Source organism: Chironomus tepperi, unplaced genomic scaffold, assembly GCF_022539635.2.
Source record: "Chironomus tepperi strain 1889 unplaced genomic scaffold, CSIRO-AGI_Ctep_v1 contig_84, whole genome shotgun sequence".
Lineage (NCBI taxonomy): Eukaryota > Metazoa > Arthropoda > Insecta > Diptera > Chironomidae > Chironomus > Chironomus tepperi.
The window spans coordinates 792,224-811,672 of NW_027226206.1; positions in this window are offsets into that span (position 1 = coordinate 792,224).

A 19,449-nucleotide genomic window follows, 5' to 3' on the forward strand; every position below is an offset into this window, starting at 1 on the left:
GAAGGGGGGGAGGATGGTCTAGAAATTCGTTTATTTGCGTAACGTAATTAGTGAATGGCCCTTAATCATTAAGTGAGATTTGATAATTAGTGCTCAAACGACTCAAACAGCGTACTCAAAATCACAGATTAGTTTGTTATCCTGAACATACTTATGAGTTGCTGGGATTATCACAAGAAGTCCAAAAATCTTTAACAAGATGAAATGTACTAGATCAAGTTGAAATTGGAGCCCTGTTTCATCATTAGATTAGGACTTGGGTCAGAAACTTGAACAAATAAAAGCGAAATTAATTGATAAGGTATCGATTTTTACCGGAAATACTTTAGGCAGACCGGAAGAAATTTAATTAAATATTAATATCGCCCATCAAAAATCGTTTACGAATCAAGCCAAAAAAGAAATCAATTTCTCATTTCAATTTCTAAATGTTATTCAATGTGCTGATCATTAAGTGATATTTAATATTTGGTTTATGACGTTCCGTATATTTTGTCTTGATTCATTAATAATGAGAGGTGGGAAATTGATAGAAATGGGTCGATAGTTAGTTTCTTAAGGCAGCAAGATTTTAAAATTTTTTAAGCATCAAATTATGAACTAAGGATGACCCAAACAGACAAAGGGACCCCTTTTAGGTATCATAGTGGTTCTTTACCTGTTAAGATGAATATCACAAGTCTGTAAATCATTCTCTAATCCGTCATTAGACTGGCATGACATTGGCATAGTATTTTAATAAAATCTGGCTACAAGTCAGTCTCATGTCGACCTTAGGACGAAATTTTGATCAATTACCCGATGTATGGTATTTACTTACTTTCTTACTGGAACCATGCTCCGACTTGGAGCATAGGTTACTACAAGAGGTCTTTCATCTGAATATATTGTTAGCCTAGTTACTGAGCTTGCACCAATTCTCAGTTTATCCATATTACTCTCGGAGCATCAGGAAGGCTTTTCCTTTGTGGATTAAGCCAAGAGTGGTATAGCAATATTGTGTGGAATTTGTGGAACCCCATGCCAATGTGGAATTTAAGAAGATTTGAATTTTATTTAAAAACATTTAAAATTTGAAGAAAAATATTAAAAATATCTCAAAATTCAACCTCTCACAAAGAAGCTTCAACTCATGATCCATACTTAAATAAACAAGTAATCATCACATCCCTCTCAATCCACCACGAGTTGAAAAAACCATTGTGTCATTCATCAAAATATATACAGTCAGTTCTAAAAAGATGATTATTATACACATCGATCCAAAAAAAGCGCAAGCAACCAAACAGGCTTGAGTGAATGAAGTGGATGTTGTGGTAAACAAATTTGAATTTGATGAGATATTTTTTTCATCTTTTCTGTCTGTTCGTCCTCCCCCCATTTTCATAGGGAAATAAAAAATACTGCTTCATAATGCTAGAAAATTTAGAGATTTTCAACAAATGGCGAAATGTATAGAACGTAGCGAGTGTGGAAAAAAGGTTTTTCGGGTTTATTGTGAGTGATAATATAAATTGAAAAACCATATTCACATGCATGCAGTGGTAATTTACATTTTAAGTGATTTTAATCGATTTGCGATGCGGAGGAAAAAAAACTTTTTTTTTTTATCTTTTCCCCAAAAAGTTTTCAAGCTTACTTCATCTAAATGAAAATTCTATGGAACAGCAAATCTATTTAGGGGGATTGTTTGAGTGATGAAATGATTGATTGAGGATGTTTTAAATTTAAACTAGACAATATGCCAAGTTGTCTACCTGGAACTAAAATTGATCTGTCTAATAGAATCATAAGTACATAATAGCACAATATAGTCGATAGGACACGGTGCTTTATCTACCCCGATCGGCACATATTTAAATGTTGCCACCACGGCGACGAGGTGGCAGTATACTTAAAGCCAAGTGGCTGCCACTTGGCAAATCTGGTTGTTTTTGCCCATTTTACTACGTACCCATTTTTATGGAAGAACATCAAAATGTAGTAAAAGTACTTTTACGCGAACATGCCATTTGGAACTTATACTTCTGAAGTGAGGATTCATAGTATTCTAAGATCGTACAAAAGAGAATGCATCCTTATTATTGTGAATTGAGAGAAAAGGTTAGAAATGATAGCCGACTTAAGCTGATAGTTAAATTTGATAAGCATTCATATTCAGATTTAATTGTGATCCATGGCGTCCCTCACATGACGCCTTAAGCTGGCTCTGTCATTGGCTTCTGTCTTGTTGAATTATCTTCATTGATAACATGAATTTGGGTATCTATATTGCCAAATTCCAGCGTAGGCACATACCGTTAGTAGGGTTTTCCGAAGAAAATCTCAGTTTCGTCGAATTTTCGAGCCCGATACTGAGATCAGAAGATTTAATTTCGGTCTCTTAGCCCGTACAACGTGACTTTGAAGCATTGTATTGAATTTAAATTTAAATATTTAGTTAGGGTTTGTAGAGGATGTTCTAATGTGCAAATTAAGCTTGCTGCATTTAAATATAATTCTGCAATAAGATTGAGTCTCACTTGCTTAAGCCCGAATTTTTAATTGAGTAACCGATTTGTGCTATTTGGGTTTCTTGCCTTGTGTTGGAAGAAAGTCACGCAACGAGCATTCTCTACTAATAATTATTAAATTTTCCACTCATGTTAAATTCCCCCTAATTTCATCACAATATTCTACATACATTCTACTGAAGTGTGTGAAGTGAAATAGCTTATGGCACTTTACTTAAATGTATCCTATTAATACACTTTTAAGCTACAAAAATTTTCAATTACTGTGCACTTTGCAAATGAGTATGATGAGTGCGAGAGTAGAGAGAGTGAGTAAAAAAAGGCTTCAACATAAAGCCATCAATTTTCAGTTATCACAAAATTGTTAGTTCAACCGTAATGGCCAATATGTATGCAGTATGCAGATGCATCTACGTTGTGGTAGATAGACAGGCAGGTGATATTACTTTTCAATTATACATTAAGTTTTTACTGAAAAATTATTTTCGCGCAATTCAAAAAACTAAATACATGGACATGCACAGATGTGTGGCCAACACTAGATTTTCATATGTGTGTATTTAAAGAAGTGCATTTTCTGGTAATCCTGCATTTTAGTAGGTTTAGTTGGATGAGTGGATCATTGTGTACATATATTAAGAGGGATTTTATGTCAATTTGTGTTTGTGCAGTTCAGATTTTTGTGATTTTAGAGAACAGAAATTAGGAAATGATGTTGAAAATCTCTGTAAATTGATAACCTGTAGAGGATATCCACAAAATATTTCATTATCAAAATTAAAGCTGAACATTGTTTTTTACGTGGACTAAGACATAACATGAAGTTGGGGGTTCAACAATATACATAATAAAATCACATCCAGCAGCGGTTAAGCTACATGTTAGCCTATCTCTTTTCATTCACAGCTACACAATGTACAAAGGACAACATGAATATTTTAAAAGTGCTATGAATTATTATTTTGTTAATAAAAAAATCTCTCCCATTCACTTCCTCCATTCATGGTTTCTCATTTTGTTGGGTGTAAAATCTCCCATCACACACATAGACAGATACAAAATGAATATTTTCACATGTTACAGGTATTTCTCGCTGTTGCACATTCCCATAAAAAAATGTTTTTATATTAACACGATACTCATAAAGCATGCAAAGTATTTTTTACATCATAATTTTTTCAACTTATTCCTCTTGCTTGTTGTTGATGCCTTGCCACTGAATGTGAATGTTTATGTTGCATTCTCCCACTGGACTTGATGCTTCCGCTCCAAAAATAAAATTATTATTATTATTATGGTTAACAACGGGATGATGATGAAGATAAAAAAGAAACTAAATGGTGGCAAGTAACGTCTACCCTGGCAAGTTCATAAAAATTAATTTTATTGTCATCTCTTGTTGCTTCCATCCACTTTCTTCATTTTCGTTTGTCATTGTTCAAATGATAAGTAGCATAAGTTACATACTCATATATGTATGTGGATGGATGCGGACGGACAACAACGATAACCGCACTAAAGTGTTTCGATTCAAAAAATAAATAAATTCACCCCGCAACTTTGGTTCCATTGTTGGTAATTTTTGTTTCTTGGATTGTCTTATTTTTTGGGAAATTTGAGAGGAATGTTGAGAGGTTGAAGACATTTTGTCCTGATTTTTTGGGCTGGACTACTCTAGAACATTGGTGGAAAAGCTGTGTACCGACAAAAAATTTTGGAAATCCCATAAACTGGTACAGGCTGACCACTAAGGAGGGCTGCGAGAAATAAAATGTTGTTACTACTCAACCCAGAAGTCCTACTTTACTAACTTACTTACTTCGCTGGACGTACAGATCAAGTGGGATCCATGAGCTCCCCTCAGATACCGCTTAATATTTTTTTCTATCGCCGGCTACCGCTTGGCGATTTCTGATTCCAAATGCGATACTATCTTGATCAACAGCTTGTTTCCATGAATGCTTTGGCCGTCCATGCGATATTTTGCCATTTGAAAGTTTGCCATTAATAAATTATTTACTAGAGCTTCCGAAGGTCTTCTTATCACATGTCATTGGCATGGAAGCCTGTTCTTTTTGATTCGCTTTATAAAATTTCTACCAAATAGTTAGCCTATTGAAATTAAATCCAGCATCATGCTAGAGCCACGTCGCTTCGGTACCGGATTTCGGATCAATTAACTGACTTGTGCTATTTGGGTTATATCAAGTAGCAGGCCCCTAGTATAGTACTTTCATATACACTGCTGCACACCAAAAAATGCGCTTTAAAATCCTCAAAATTTCCAACTTCACCACAATCCAATTTCATGACTATACTTAACCAAAAAAATACTTTATAAAAAAAAACTTTTTAAAAAATCATCGTTTTCGCGTGGACTAAAAAGTAAAAAATAACTTTTATTTTGTGCTGTAGAGAAATTGGTTTGAAAGTTGAGACCACCCATGAATTACAAACATGCACCTTGACTTTATCGTATAGTTCTACAACAAAAAACGAGGGCGCCTGGTATAAGAACTTTATTAAAGATTCGCGCCCTCGTTTTTTGTTGTAGAACTATACGATAAAGTCAAGGTGCATGTTTGTAATTCATGGGTGGTCTCAACTTTCAAACCAATTTCTCTACAGCACAAAATAAAAGTTATTTTTTACTTTTTAGTCCACGCGAAAAACGATGATTTTTTAAAAAGTTTTTTTTATAAAGTATTTTATTTTCAACTTTTTAGTCCAAATATCAATCTGTTTGTTATTTTGATTTTCATTCAGTCTTTTACGATTAGCTCGATTAGCATAGCATTATCTCATAAATCGTAGTGTTGTAACGGGTGCGGAAAATTTTCACGCCTTCACTCGCTTCGCTCCGTTCAGGTCATAAAAATTTGTGAGCTTCGCTCAACCAAGTCCGAACTGCGTTCGAATTATTTAAGTTCGAGTTAAAGCTAGGTTCGAGCTAGGTCAGAGTAGTGTCGGACTCCACTTCGCTTCGCTTCGTTAGCCCGACTGTTATTAGGTCAGAGTAGTGTCGGACTCCACTTCGCTTCGCTTCGTTCGTCCGACTGTTATTAGGTCAGAGTAGTGTCGGACTCCACTTAGCTTCGCTTCGTTCGCCCGACTGTTATTAGGTCAGAGTAGTGTCGGACTCCACTTCGCTCCGCTTCGTTCGTCCGACTGTTATTAGGTCAGAGTAGTGTCGGACTCCACTTTGCTTCGCTTCGTTCGTCCGACTGTTATTAGGTCAGAGTAGTGTCGGACTCCACTTCGCTCCGCTTCGTTCGCCCGACTGTTATTAGGTCAGAGTAGTGTCGGACTCCACTTCGCTCCGCTTCGTTCGCCCGACTGTTATTAGGTCAGAGTAGTGTCGGACTCCACTTCGCTCCGCTTCGTTCGCCCGACTGTTATTAGGTCAGAGTAGTGTCGGACTCCACTTCGCTCCGCTTCGTTCGTCCGACTGTTATTAGGTCAGAGTAGTGTCGGACTCCACTTCGCTTCGCTTCGTTCGCCCGACTGTTATTAGGTCACAGTAGTGTCGGACTCCACTTCGCTTCGCTTCGTTCGCCCGACTGTTATTAGGTCAGAGTAGTGTCGGACTCCACTTCGCTCCGCTTCGTTCGCCCGACTGTTATTAGGTCACAGTAGTGCCGGACTCCACTTCGCTTCGCTTCGTTCGTCCGACTGTTATTAGGTCTGAGTAGTGTCGGACTCCACTTCGCTCCGCTTCGTTCGCCCGACTGTTATTAGGTCAGAGTAGTGTCGGACTCCACTTCGCTCCGCTTCGTTCGTCCGACTGTTATTAGGTCACAGTAGTGCCGGACTCCACTTCGCTTCGCTTCGTTCGCCTGACTGTTATTAGGTCAGAGTAGTGTCGGACTCCAATTTACTCCACGCTGATTGTTTTGAAATGGATTTTTGTAAATCTGAGATTTATTTTTGTTCAATTAGTAGCATTAAAAGTAATTATGTCACTAATTTTCCAAATAAAAACCAAGCTTTGTTTGGCATAAGTTTAAAGAACTAAGTTAGACCGATAGGCCGGACAGAATCCTGTACAGAATCATCACATTGAATTTTATGAACGAACACAAAATTATCAAAAAAAGAAAATGCTAAAAAAAGGAAGCCACTCATACCTAGGTTTGAACTCACGACCTCTTGTTTATTAGAACCTGAACTCTAAACATTACGCCACCATGGCATATTAATTATATTTTTCAAGTGGCAATTTATAATATTATTATGTGATATTATTATTATAATTATTAATATTATCAAGAAATTTATATATGAGCTTTAATTTAAATTTAATTTCTGATAATTAAGGAATAGTTTTTTCGACACTTTTCATGAAACAAAAATTTTTAGTGAAAATGCGTGATGAAAAATATTAAACGCCAAGAAAACATTGGAAATTAACTTAGAAAATTGTGAAAATGGAAAATTCTGTCTTTAATCATTATAAATTATCAAAAAAGTATGAAAAAGAATTGAAAATGTACGACAAAAAAAGTTGGAAAATTTGAGACTTGAACTCATGATCGGCTTGGAATTTTTGAAGAATAAAATTTTTAAGGACTACGTAAAAATTACGTACGTAAAATGCACGTAATACGTAAGCTTGAAATAAAAATTAATTAATTATAGCATAACTAAGCTATTTTATGATTCACAAATGCTTGAATATTGTATTGTCATCGACAATACACATCCATAAAAAATTTCGGCTCGATTGGAGCAGTAGAAGTGGTCGAAAATTTCGCAAGATTTGAACAAGACAAACAGACAAACAGACAGATAAGAAAGCAAGTTAAGAATAAGATAAGAAAAAATAAAAAAAAAATAAAGCAGAAAAAAAATCTGGCAATGTCAGTAAAAGAATAAAATAAGTAAAGAAACGAAATGGACATAAACGATGAAATGAGAAGTGTTGAAAGGCTAGAGAGTAGTAGTGGAAGAAGCAGCAATAACATACATTAAATATGATTTATATGATGTACAAGGACTATTTCATTATGATGAAAATTGGCAAAATAAGTGGCTTTATTTTTTCCGCCTTCTTTATCTTCTTCTTCCTTACTCTGCCTTATTATTGAGTCCAACGCATGTGAAACCAATTTCGACCCCTCTTTTGTTTTGTAAATATGAGCTTTTAACTTGACTAGAATTTTATTTTCTGTTATTTACAAAAGAACATAGAGGAATTGAGGTATGATGCAGCAATAAGGAATTATTTATAGCGGGAAGATATAATGGAATTGTAGTTGGTTTATTATCCTTTTGTAAACATGAAAATGGATATTTTTTACTGCAAATGGCGCATAAAAACTGGATGAAACAGGAATTGTGTAAATATTGGAACAAAAGGGATGGAGGTTGAGTGAGAATATAAGATAGAGCTCGAAGAAGGCTTAGATCTTGGATGGGAGAGTCGATGTGACTAAGTAGTCTAAGTAGTCTAATCTCTAACATAGCCGTTCAGGTCAACTGAGATCCATGACCTCTCTCAGATGTCGCCTAAAGCTGGTTCTATCGCCGGCTTCCACCTGCCAATTGCCAATACCAAATGCAATGCTGTCTATATCGACAGCTTCATTCCAGGAGTTCTTCGGTCTACCACGAGCTGTCTTACCATCCTATAGTCTGATTTAAAGACCTTATTAAGTGGAGCTTCTACAGGTCTTCTAATAACATGTCCAGCCCATCGGAGCCTGTTTACTTTGCTAATATAGCTTCCATTCAGCACTAATTCATAAACCACCAATTCCCAAAACCACAAGGAAAAAATCCAAAGAAATGTTCATCACAACCCCAGCTTCATTCACAACATCCATTTAACCAAACTTTTGACAGCACAGCATTCATACAGAAACCATTCGGTAAAAGATTAATTTCCAATTATGGATAGTGAAGTCAAGAGAGAGTATATTCGATTGCCGTTTATTTCATTTTTTTTGTGTTTTTCATCTTCTCAATTTTTATTTTGCTTTACATTCTCTATCACATTCTCGAGCGTGCATTTTGCTTGCTGTTCATGAATGTGTCTATAAATGTGTTGTGAAAGATAATGGTCGAGCTGAACTATAGAAATATGAAGCGAGTTAAAATTGAGATGTAAATAGTGATTGTTGGTGGTTGAGATTTGAAGACGCAATTTTTGGAAGTGGATTCTATGCCTGAATTTGATGATAAATCAGAAATTTGGCAAAATAGCACAAATTGGTTAACTCACTTGATGACTTGGTGCCGGATTTGGCTTAAGTCATAGTCACGTCGGCCTGGTTCCGAGTTTTGGATCGATTAACCGACTTGTACTATTCGGGCTATAGATGAGACACCCTAAATATGGACCTGAATCCCCTATCCCCTCCTTAATCCCCAATTCAAATTAACCAAAGTAATTCCAAGCCTAATTCCTTCAATGCTACAATTGCCAACATAACAGCCATCAAACCAACAAGACATAACAAACTCAATCCTTCATATGGACAAACAATCACATTCCAAACATCACTTTGTAAATTCTCCGTCAAAATGCCAAGGAAGAAGATAAAAAGAGGAAAAGAAAAACGAAACGAAAATGAATTACATTTGATAACCACGTTTTTTGTGCTTGTTGAGCACTATCATATTGCATACTTCCGTGAACCGAGCTATTGCAATGGACCGTCGACCGTCATCATCATCATTGTTATATTTTCTATGTTGTACAGAATGAGAATGTAAGAATATTCTGGGTATATGTGTTTATTTTGCGAGATAATATGTAAGATTATTTTGTAGATATTTCATAAATCCTTATGTATACACACATAATACATAATGTTGAATTTCAGGATGATCATTTTACTTCCATCTGATTCCATTTGTGGTTTATGAAAGTAAAGAAGGAATTAAGAAGGCAATTTTTATTGTAAGTGTTGGAATCTTATTATATGTGTCAGTGGTGGGCAACATATGTGTCGCTGCACATTTACTTAGTTACTGCGCTGGTAGGACATATCAATTGCGATCCATGACCTCCTTTAGACGTTTCCTAAACTTGACACTATCGCTAACTTTCGTTTCCCATCTGTCAATTACGGTGAGCCATGAGTTCTTGGTCCTTCCTCGAGTTTTTTGTCATCAACATGCCTCATCTCCCTGCTCAACGGAGCCTGTTCACCTTAATTCTTCTCACGATATTAGCTTCTTCGTCTGTCGCTGCACACTAGTATGATATAAAGGACGAAGTGCGCCGAGCTACAAAAAGGTTGTTCACCACTGCCATATATGATGCCATCATTACTTTATTCACCCTAATATCCAGTCATAAGGTATGTTACAGAAGTTGAGAACTTGCGATATGAGAGGATATGAAGCTTAATGTCATTAAAATCTAAGTTCCAAAATTGACATCTTCAAAAAAATAAAGAATTATTTTGATACTAATCCATCTAATCTTCAATTTCTACAGCACTAAAGCATTCATCTAACCCAAAAAAGTTTCCTAATTCTAGATTTATATTAAACCTCAATTTTCCTCTTCGACCCCTCCACATCATCACCGTTGTCAACCTCCAACTAACCCAATTTACGCACCTTATGCGAAAATCCATTTTATCCACAAAAAAATATTTTTACTTGCTTGCTGTTTTCCTTCGTTTTTACGGCTCTGCGGTGTCACAAATTTTCTAAATAAAAATCTTTTGCTTCTTCCTTCATTTCTCTCTTAATAGCTATGAATATATGTGGATGAAGATGTGTATGGGCTTTTTTTTCTTTGTTGTTTCAAGAAGATGAAGGTAGGAGGAAAGGCAAAAAAGGGACTAAAGCTTTAGACAGGTAAATTCTATTAAGATGACATTAATGGTGACCAGTTTCATGGCAAAGATTTGTGGTTTTAGAATTTAAGTGATTTAAAAAGGGTTTCGGTTCCGGTATTGTGAGAGAGTATGAGAGGATGCGACACTTTTTGGAACCCTTGAACTTGATTGCTCAACAAAATTTATTGTCTCATTAAATTCTAGTCACCTGAAATCTCTGAATGTCATTACATGCCGAAACTTTTTAATGAAAAAAAATCACACAGTGAATTGAAAAGTTTTTCATTGTCAGATGGAACTTGGTGCCATTTTATGTTTTCATTTAAAAACAGCTAGCGGTAAGATTAAGCAATAAAGTAACATTTGACAGTGGACAAGTTTTATTCAACCGTCAGGACATTCTTAATTTTTAAGTTTTCCTTGAATTGAAAATTCTTCAGATTTTTAGAGAATCAAAATGATCATTAATAGATAGATCTTGTATGATCACTGACTTCGCTGACAGTAAAAATCAATTGTGATCATTGACATCCCATAAATTGCGAGTAAAGGTAGATCTATAGCAGGCAACCACTTGCCAATTCCCTAAAAGACAAAGAGGTTATGATGATGATCATATCATGAAATTCATGACAATGTGTAGATCGGGATAATACTAATGTTAATTGTAGTAAAATTTGGCAATGACAATAAAAGGAAGCATGAATAAAAAGCAACTTAATATATTTAAATCTTCAGCAAACTGCAAAGTTGACTCTAAAATATCACAAATTGGTAATTCGATCAAAAATCCAACCCAAAACCGCCCTGACTCTTGCATGGTACCGGATTTAAGCCGAATGTCAGAGTCACAGTGTTTTGGTGCCGGATTTTTGATTGATTAACTGATTTTTGCTATTTATGAACTCTGCACTAACTTCCCTTTAGACCGACTAATAGTCTAAACTCAAAAGTTCAGTCAAATCCTAAAATTCAAATCTCACAATTAATCAGCCAGCCAGTAGCATCAGAAATTGAAGAAGAATCATCAAAAAAATAGAAAATTGAAAGTCGTACATCACATACAACCAAAAAAGATGAGAAAACAAGCAAGAAAGTTTGAGTTTATCACTGAATATTTCATGAGATAAAAAGAAGGATGAAGGGCAGTGTGGATAAAAAAAAATTGGGCAAAATGATATTTTTTGTGTTGTGGATGCTGTAGAAGAACAAAAGAAAAGAAAAATTCTAATCCAACTTAGGTTATAAAACTTGTCTATATTTTCCATTTATTTATTTCATCTTCATTCTCTCTTGTGTCTTGAACTTCAAGCAAAAGCAAGCAAAAAGAAAATGTTTTTCTATTTCAATTTTACTTCTTTATGCTCCTTGTAATTTATGTTATGTCATTTTGAAAATGTGAAAAATGTAATGTAAATAAATAAAAGAAGCAAAAGTTGATTTTTTTTTTTTTTTTGAATTTAAAAATAAGGTTGATTGAGTGTTTTTGTTCTGTGCTGTTCTTTGAGCAATAAATGTGAAAAAAAGTTGCTACTGCTTTGTGTTGCTTTGTATAAATTGATTTTTCTCTCTTTTTTCATATTGTTATTTTGAATAGATGGAATTCCTTGAAAGAATTTTTTTGCTTTTACAATGTTAATTGAATCAAGTCTTAATTTAATGAAATTGTTGTTTGTGGACTGAGAATATTTACGATTTTGTTGAGCTTTTTGTACTTTTGTAAATGTAAAGATGTTCGGAAAATTTGTGCTTAAAAGATACGTAAAGTTGTACCGCCTGCCAATTGCCAACATCAAATGCAACACTGTCTCTAACGACAGCTTCCTTCCAGGAGCCTTTCGGTCTACCTCGAGCTGTCTTACCATCAATAAAGTTTGATTTAAAGACCTTATTTAATGGAATTTGTGCTGGTCTTCTAATTACATGACCAGTTCATCGCAGTTCCATTTACTTTGATTATTCTTATAATGTCAATGTCTCCATACAGTCCTGTATAGTTCAGGTCGAATGAGCGTCTTATTCATGGTTAGTTTGGCATGTCTTGAGATTCTTCTCGATGGTAGTAGATTTCTAATGAATAATATGCTCTCTGGGCTGCAAATATCTATCACCTAATCTCCAGTGCCTTCGTCTAGTGAGATGGTCACTTCCTTAAAAGTTGAATTTTATTCAACAACCTAGACTTTCTTAATAAATTTCTAGTTCCACATCCTCTAAACAATCCCAAATTACATTCAATTGCAGCTAATAACTTCAACGAATTCCTTTCTACCTTTCCTTGTTAAATAATGCAATATTATTCCACTAAATCACTACATTTCAGCACAACAGCTATATCATACTCTACCATCATCTAAGCTTCTTGCATTAACAATCATAATCTCCAATTCTAGCACATTTTTTGCACTTTTTTAATTCCCCCAAAAAAAAAGCGAGAAAAAGACTAAATTTAAATTTCATGAAGACAAAATTTTCATCACATTGTTGAGCGAGCAGCATAAAGGAAAAGAAGTGAAAAAAAAATCATTATCCAGCAGTTAATGCAATTTACATGAAGAGATAATCAAAAAAATTGCAGTCATGAGGGAGCGAAATGTGAGAATTAAAGGAAAAACAGCAAGTCGAAAGGAGGATGTGAAAATTTTCTAGTTTTGTGAATTTCAGTAAAGTTATGCAGTTAAGTTGTTTTAAAGTGGATGTGAAGGGGGTTGCAAGCACATGCTATACTTTGTGCATTACTTCATGCTTCCTTTAATTTATATAGTATGAAAAAATGTCGCAAAATTCTTCTAGTAAATGTTCAGACCACGAAATGACTAGGATTAAGTTGGTCAGTCTGGGGATGCCCTTATCTGTCCGGAAAAGTCGACCCAAACCGACTCAGCGCTAAGAACTCTAAATTGACAGTTCCTTAAAATAACCTTAAAGTTGATCAGAACTTCTGCATCCTAGGATCCACAGCTACCAACCCCTCATGCAACTCAGCGATTCATGTAAATGCTCGAATTAAATTTCCATTGCATATGTTCATACTATCGTCTTGCTCATTGTCTTCTTATGACTTTCTTACAACACCCCGATATACTTATTTATTCCATAAGCTGCATAGAATTTTCATACAAAAATAATGTGCAATATGAGTGGAAAATTATGAATTAGGAACTTTCACCATCATCATGTGAGGATGTTAATAACTTTGCTAATGGATTTTAAATGTTGAATATCCTTCTTGTTTTAACCATTGCCAAATATGGTTTCGTTTCCTGTTTTTAAAAACAATATTCGCGAAAAGTTAATATATTAAGCTGTTATCCGAGCAGCTCAGATGAATGATCTGTCGAATTTATTAGGGATACGTTCGGAAGTTATGTATTGCTTTAGGTCAGTGCTGTTTAAACTATTTAATAGGTATATATGACTCATGCGTTTTCAGTCGTGGTTTACCACCAAGGTGTGTCATGATAAAAAAGTTTGTAAAACACTGCTTTAAGGGGAAGGTAGTTATAATTTAAGAAGGAACAAACTGAAATATTCAGTCAACAAAATTTGTCCTGAGACACAATCATATTCACATTGGTCACATAATGATATCTTTGACGGTCATTGTGTATGAAGCTTCTCGACGAAGATGATGTCAGAAGAGAGAACGAATGATTACAACCTTGCTCAGGAATTGTAAGAGTTATCAAGGATATTGATAATTAAAACATAACTCTAAGGATATGATGCAATAGATCGCGGATCGAAGTCCCATTTCGTCTTAGCCAGAACTTCAACTATATTCTATTTAGACCAGTTATGGACCATCTTTTATTTTTCGCGGCACACCTTGGTAGTAATTGTTGTTCGGTTGACATATGGTTCATGGCATTTTCAAAAGATTTTGCTAACATAGATTGTATATCACTTATTGAAACAATCGGAGGCAATAAAACCTTTGAACTATGCAACCCCGATCGATACAAATGAAGAACGAGGTGTTAATAAAAAGAGCTTTTGCGAAGCCTTAAAAGCTACGTGGTGAAGTCTTGTTCATTTTTGTTGCATGAGTATTGATATATTAGAATGAAACAACGAGTCACTGGATAGCTCAAGTGTAATCACGGGCTATGTTTGTAAGTATTGATGCTGAATAAAATTTAAAAAAATATCAATACCCGATTATCAAAAGTAGAGATTGAAAATAGCTCAAATATTGTGTCAAAAAGACCTAATACAAATTTCAATCCAAATGTCAAATTCAAGCTCAAAGTAAGAGTATTCAGGATTATTCGCTAAAATTTCTTTGATATCTGCATTACTCGGTTCAGAGTATTCCCATATTTGTGCCTGTATTTGTATATTCTCATTATAAAAGGCAACAGATAACCCCACATATAAATGAAAACATAAATGTGTTCATATGGAGATTTAGAAAAGCACTTTGAAAACATGATTACGATGATGATGATGATGATGATAACATTAATGTTTTAATGCGATGTAAATTGACAACACATTTTGTGGTTGGGTTTTTGAAAAATATTTTTGTCTACCGTACTGGCAAAAAGCATCCGAAATGATGATAGAAAGAGTCGAGGAGTAATACATGAGAAATGGAAAATGGAATTGAGATCACTTCCCAAAATATGCGGTAATTCTCATTCATAATTTTCAATTTAACATTCAAAATTATTCACCAAAAAACCAAAATTGAGAAAATTTTTCAAATGTTACTTTTATGAAATGAATATCTTCATTTTCAAAATGGGAAGGAAGCTATAATCCACATTAGAATCGACAGAATAGATGAAGGAGATGAGGAAAAATTAAGGAAAGAAATTTTTTTTGGTTTTTTTCTCTTTATTGAGCTCAAATTATTTTAGTGGAGGCAATAAAATGCAATGAAAATTCATAGATTCTGCTTTTGTAGATGCAGTAACAAGGCAAACTTTTGATTTCAGAAGGAAATGATAAAAAAAAGTATTTTTACAATCCGGAGATGAAGCAAAGCAAGTGTAAACTTTCTTTTTTTTCCTACATAATTGTCATCTCAAATTCCACAAATTTTTGCATCATCAGTAAAAAATAAAAAGTTTCTGTAACATGCTGGACATATCCTCATAAAAAAGTTTATTCACATAAGTTTCACATCAAAGTCTGTGGTCAAAGAGATTTTTTATTATTTAACGCCATGGATGAAATGAGTTGAAATATGTTGGAAATTAAAGCAATGAATCTGTATGATTTAGTGAAACTTTTCTTTTTGATGATGATGATGATGAAGAAATGTTACTGAATGTCGATAGAAAGGAGAATGTAAGTATTTTGGGGTTGCATAATAATAGAGAACTCCATGGGAATAGTAACTGGAAGGGAATATGGCTTAGTGGTCGTTTAGAAATGATGTCTAAATTTTAAGGGATGCTAGAAGGTTTGAATAATCTAATTTGTGCTGATTGTTTTAGAGTAATGAAGGACAATCTGTGTGCTGCGACTCATCAATTGGCTCAAAAAACCTAAGAGTACGAGTATACTCAATTATGGTTAGTTCTAAAGGCTAGTTCATTGGAAAGTAACTAGTAATTCATGGGCAAGTAAATGGCTACTTCTAACTATTTACATGAAAACAGGAACAACTTCAAAGAAGCATCTAAAATCTTAAATTTAGGGCCGATTTGTTGACTTTTTTGGAACCAGGCAAAAACTTACTTCTTAATTAAGATTGCACAAAAATGTTTTAGAGTATTTTCATGATCTTTCGGCGACCAGGAGTTTTTAAATGTATTTGAAGCAAAACAGAGTGGATAGAGAATTTGTAACAACTAGTTGACAAAGCGAGCAACAGATTCAGGTGGAAAGTATTATATTGTAACCTAAGTTTCACATAGGAACATGATTGCAGTAAGTAAGTATTGTATTATGATCCATAAATTTATATTATCATGATTCACATATAAACCTCATTAAAAGACTATTCATCACGTGGACGACCAAATTAATCATGGAAAGAAGCGAGACAGTATTGGAATCGGGAATTGTCACTATGAGTGGACTTGGATCACAATTGTTTTGTACGTACAGCGAAGTAAGTTAGTAGTAAAAGACTATCTTGACTTCAAAAGTATCCGAATACCACAAGTCGTTTAGCCGATCCAAATCCAAGAATCACACCTGCATATTTCTAGCATCGTCCCGGATTCAAATCAAATCTGGCACAAAAACCATGACAGAGTCACGCCGACCTGGAGCTGAATATTCGACCGAATAACCGTTTTGTGCTATTTGGTAGTTGACAGAATCAACCATGCAGATTATCAGCTTCTTTCAGAAGAAAACGATTCATCATAAGTGTTTAAATATTCTAGAAAAGCATAAAATCTTCTACCTTCAACAAACCACATCAAAACTTCATTTTAAAATACTTGAAACACAGAAATGAATCCACAAAAATTTATTAAAGCATTAAAAAACCTCAAAGAAGTTTCAATTACTCTTGACTGGGAAATTTTGCAACATTTTTGTAAATGTGCGTCATTAATAAACATGAAAAAGTTGAAGAAGTTTCTATTTTTTGGAGCAACCATACAAACTTTGTGGATGCATACATTGTATGAGCATCCAAAAAACTGCAGAAATTTCTGCTTCGACGGACACGTTTCGGTGGCTTTTTCTTAAAATTCTGAACCTTCTGTGTACATACTCATTGAAAATTTATATTTTTTGGGTCGAGACATTTCATAGTTATTGTAAAGTTTAAAGTTTAGAGGTTTTGTGCTGTACATAAAAGGTCGAAACTAAAGTTCATAAACCAATATGGTTGAAATTTGAATTACAAAATTATGGTTTGACGTAAGTAAGGCTTTGATGCATCTCATTGTATTGAGAGCTCTTAAGCATCTGACCGTAAAGGAGCACAACAAAAAAAACATAACCATATCATGTCGGTCATCATTTTCAGTGTTGTGTCATGTCATTCATGTGTATAGTCATGGGATTTACGATATGGGTAAATAGAAGCCAAAAAAAGTATCAAGCATGAATGTTTACATAAACGTAAATATAAAGAATATCTCGCACAAAAGTGTACAATTTTAATAATGAAAGACAAAAGCATGCTGCATGGAAGCAGATTATAATGAGAAGCTCAATTACAAAGAATGATGAAAGTTAGCAATGTTGGATTTGAATATGAGCAGTGAGACGTATTTGATGAGAATTTATGGAATTTTTCCTTTTACTAAGCAATGAGAGCATTAACGGTAAGATGCGAAACTGTCCTAGTCACAGTGATGGCTGATTTCGACCCATTCTATGGGTCAAAAATGGGTAAAAATTACTCATTATGGTGCCGTCAAGACAACTTCGCATCTTACCGTTAATGCTGTAACGTAGCATTGCCCAAGCAAACACAGAGTGCTATTTTGGTGGGAAAAAATTTTAATAAAAACTATTTTCTCCTTGCATGAAGCTAGCATGACCAAAGCCCAGGTTAGATTCCATTAAATCCAGCCTCAGGCCAGTATTAATTCGTGCTGGGGTCAGATTTTTGGCCATTTTTAAGACGTACCTTCCGGGTTATGACAAAATATTCAATAATTCAAACAAAATTTGAAAAAAAAAATCAAAACTTTAAAGGATGTTCCTTACAAGCTTAACTTTATTTTGTCACAAAAATTTTCATCTTCATAATCAACATCGTTATCGTTATGAATATATATCATATCACATGCACACATCCAGACATAATTTTTCCCTCGAATGACATTAATTGAAATGTTCTGTATGAGCATGTATACATGAACATTCACGCTTAATTATTTCATAAAAAATGGAATGAGAAGGAAAAAGGCAAAAAAAAAAAGAATTTATGACTTTAGCAGGCTTCTTTGACATATAGACTGAGTATGTGTGTAAATTATATCTCGCATGTAAATCTGTAGATTCATGTATCGTAAATATATGAATGGCACAAAAAAAGAGGTAAAGGTAGCAGTTCTGCAAAACAATCCATTTCTCATTTTAAATTATGCCATTGCATTGAATCAAAGTTAAGGCTTATTTCCAGCAGGGTAAAAAGTGAGAGAATTTTTTTTAAAAAAAACAGCGACTGCTGCATCATTTCCCATATTTCATTGTAAATCACTCACATCACATTGCACAAAAAAATTCTATTAAAATATTATATATTTTTTTATAAAACAACTATAGAATATAAAAGCATATGCATGTAAATTTATTACATTTGACTGCATTTTTCATACATACATAAAAAAAAATATGTGGAAATGAATAACCCATGTGAATGTACACATATCAGCCTTTTTAATCTTTTTAATTGAATTTTCACATTCGTCAATCACATAAAAATATTATTATATAAATTTGAACAAAATAAAAACTATAGAAAGTAGATTAAAAGTACAAAAGGGCTGTGCAGATGCAATGAGTGGAATGAGGAAAGCAGGCAATGTGATTATTCGCATATGTGGAATGACAATATTCATTGATGTTTGCTGATAATGAAATTAATGTAGAATAAAAATCAATTTATGTTTTATGCTTGTTTTGGTAGGCTTTCATTTTGTGGAAACATTTTATTGCTATCTGATTTTCATGCTACCTTTTTTGTTGTGAGGGAATTTACTTTGTTTTTCTGCTGAATAACCGAACAGCACAATGTGATTGGTAGGACACTGATATGACTGTGTATCTACTAACTTACTTACTGAAACCATGCTCCGACTTGGAGCCTAGGTTGCAATAAAACGCTTCCTACCAGAATCTGTTGCTGGCTGTATCACAAAGCTTGTACAAATTCTCAGTTTTGACATCTAACTGGCATTGCTTCATTACTGTCCTTCGTCAAGTTGCTCTTGGAGCACCTGGTCGCCTTTTTGCTTGTGCCACTTTGGCTCATACAAATCTTTCAACCGTATTCATATTCATAAACGTGTGTCAATGCCTTGCTCTGCGTATAATCCTTGTTAGAGCGTGGTTAAATTCTCATCAGAAACCTAATCATCTTCTAATCATTATTTAATTAGAATTGTCAAATATGTGTCTTTGGGAAGGTCAGCTTTCTGTATCATGATAGTATTTGATATGGAATCTGTTAAAGTACTCTGGGTATTTGGGATTTGGGTGTTCGTGATTTGTAC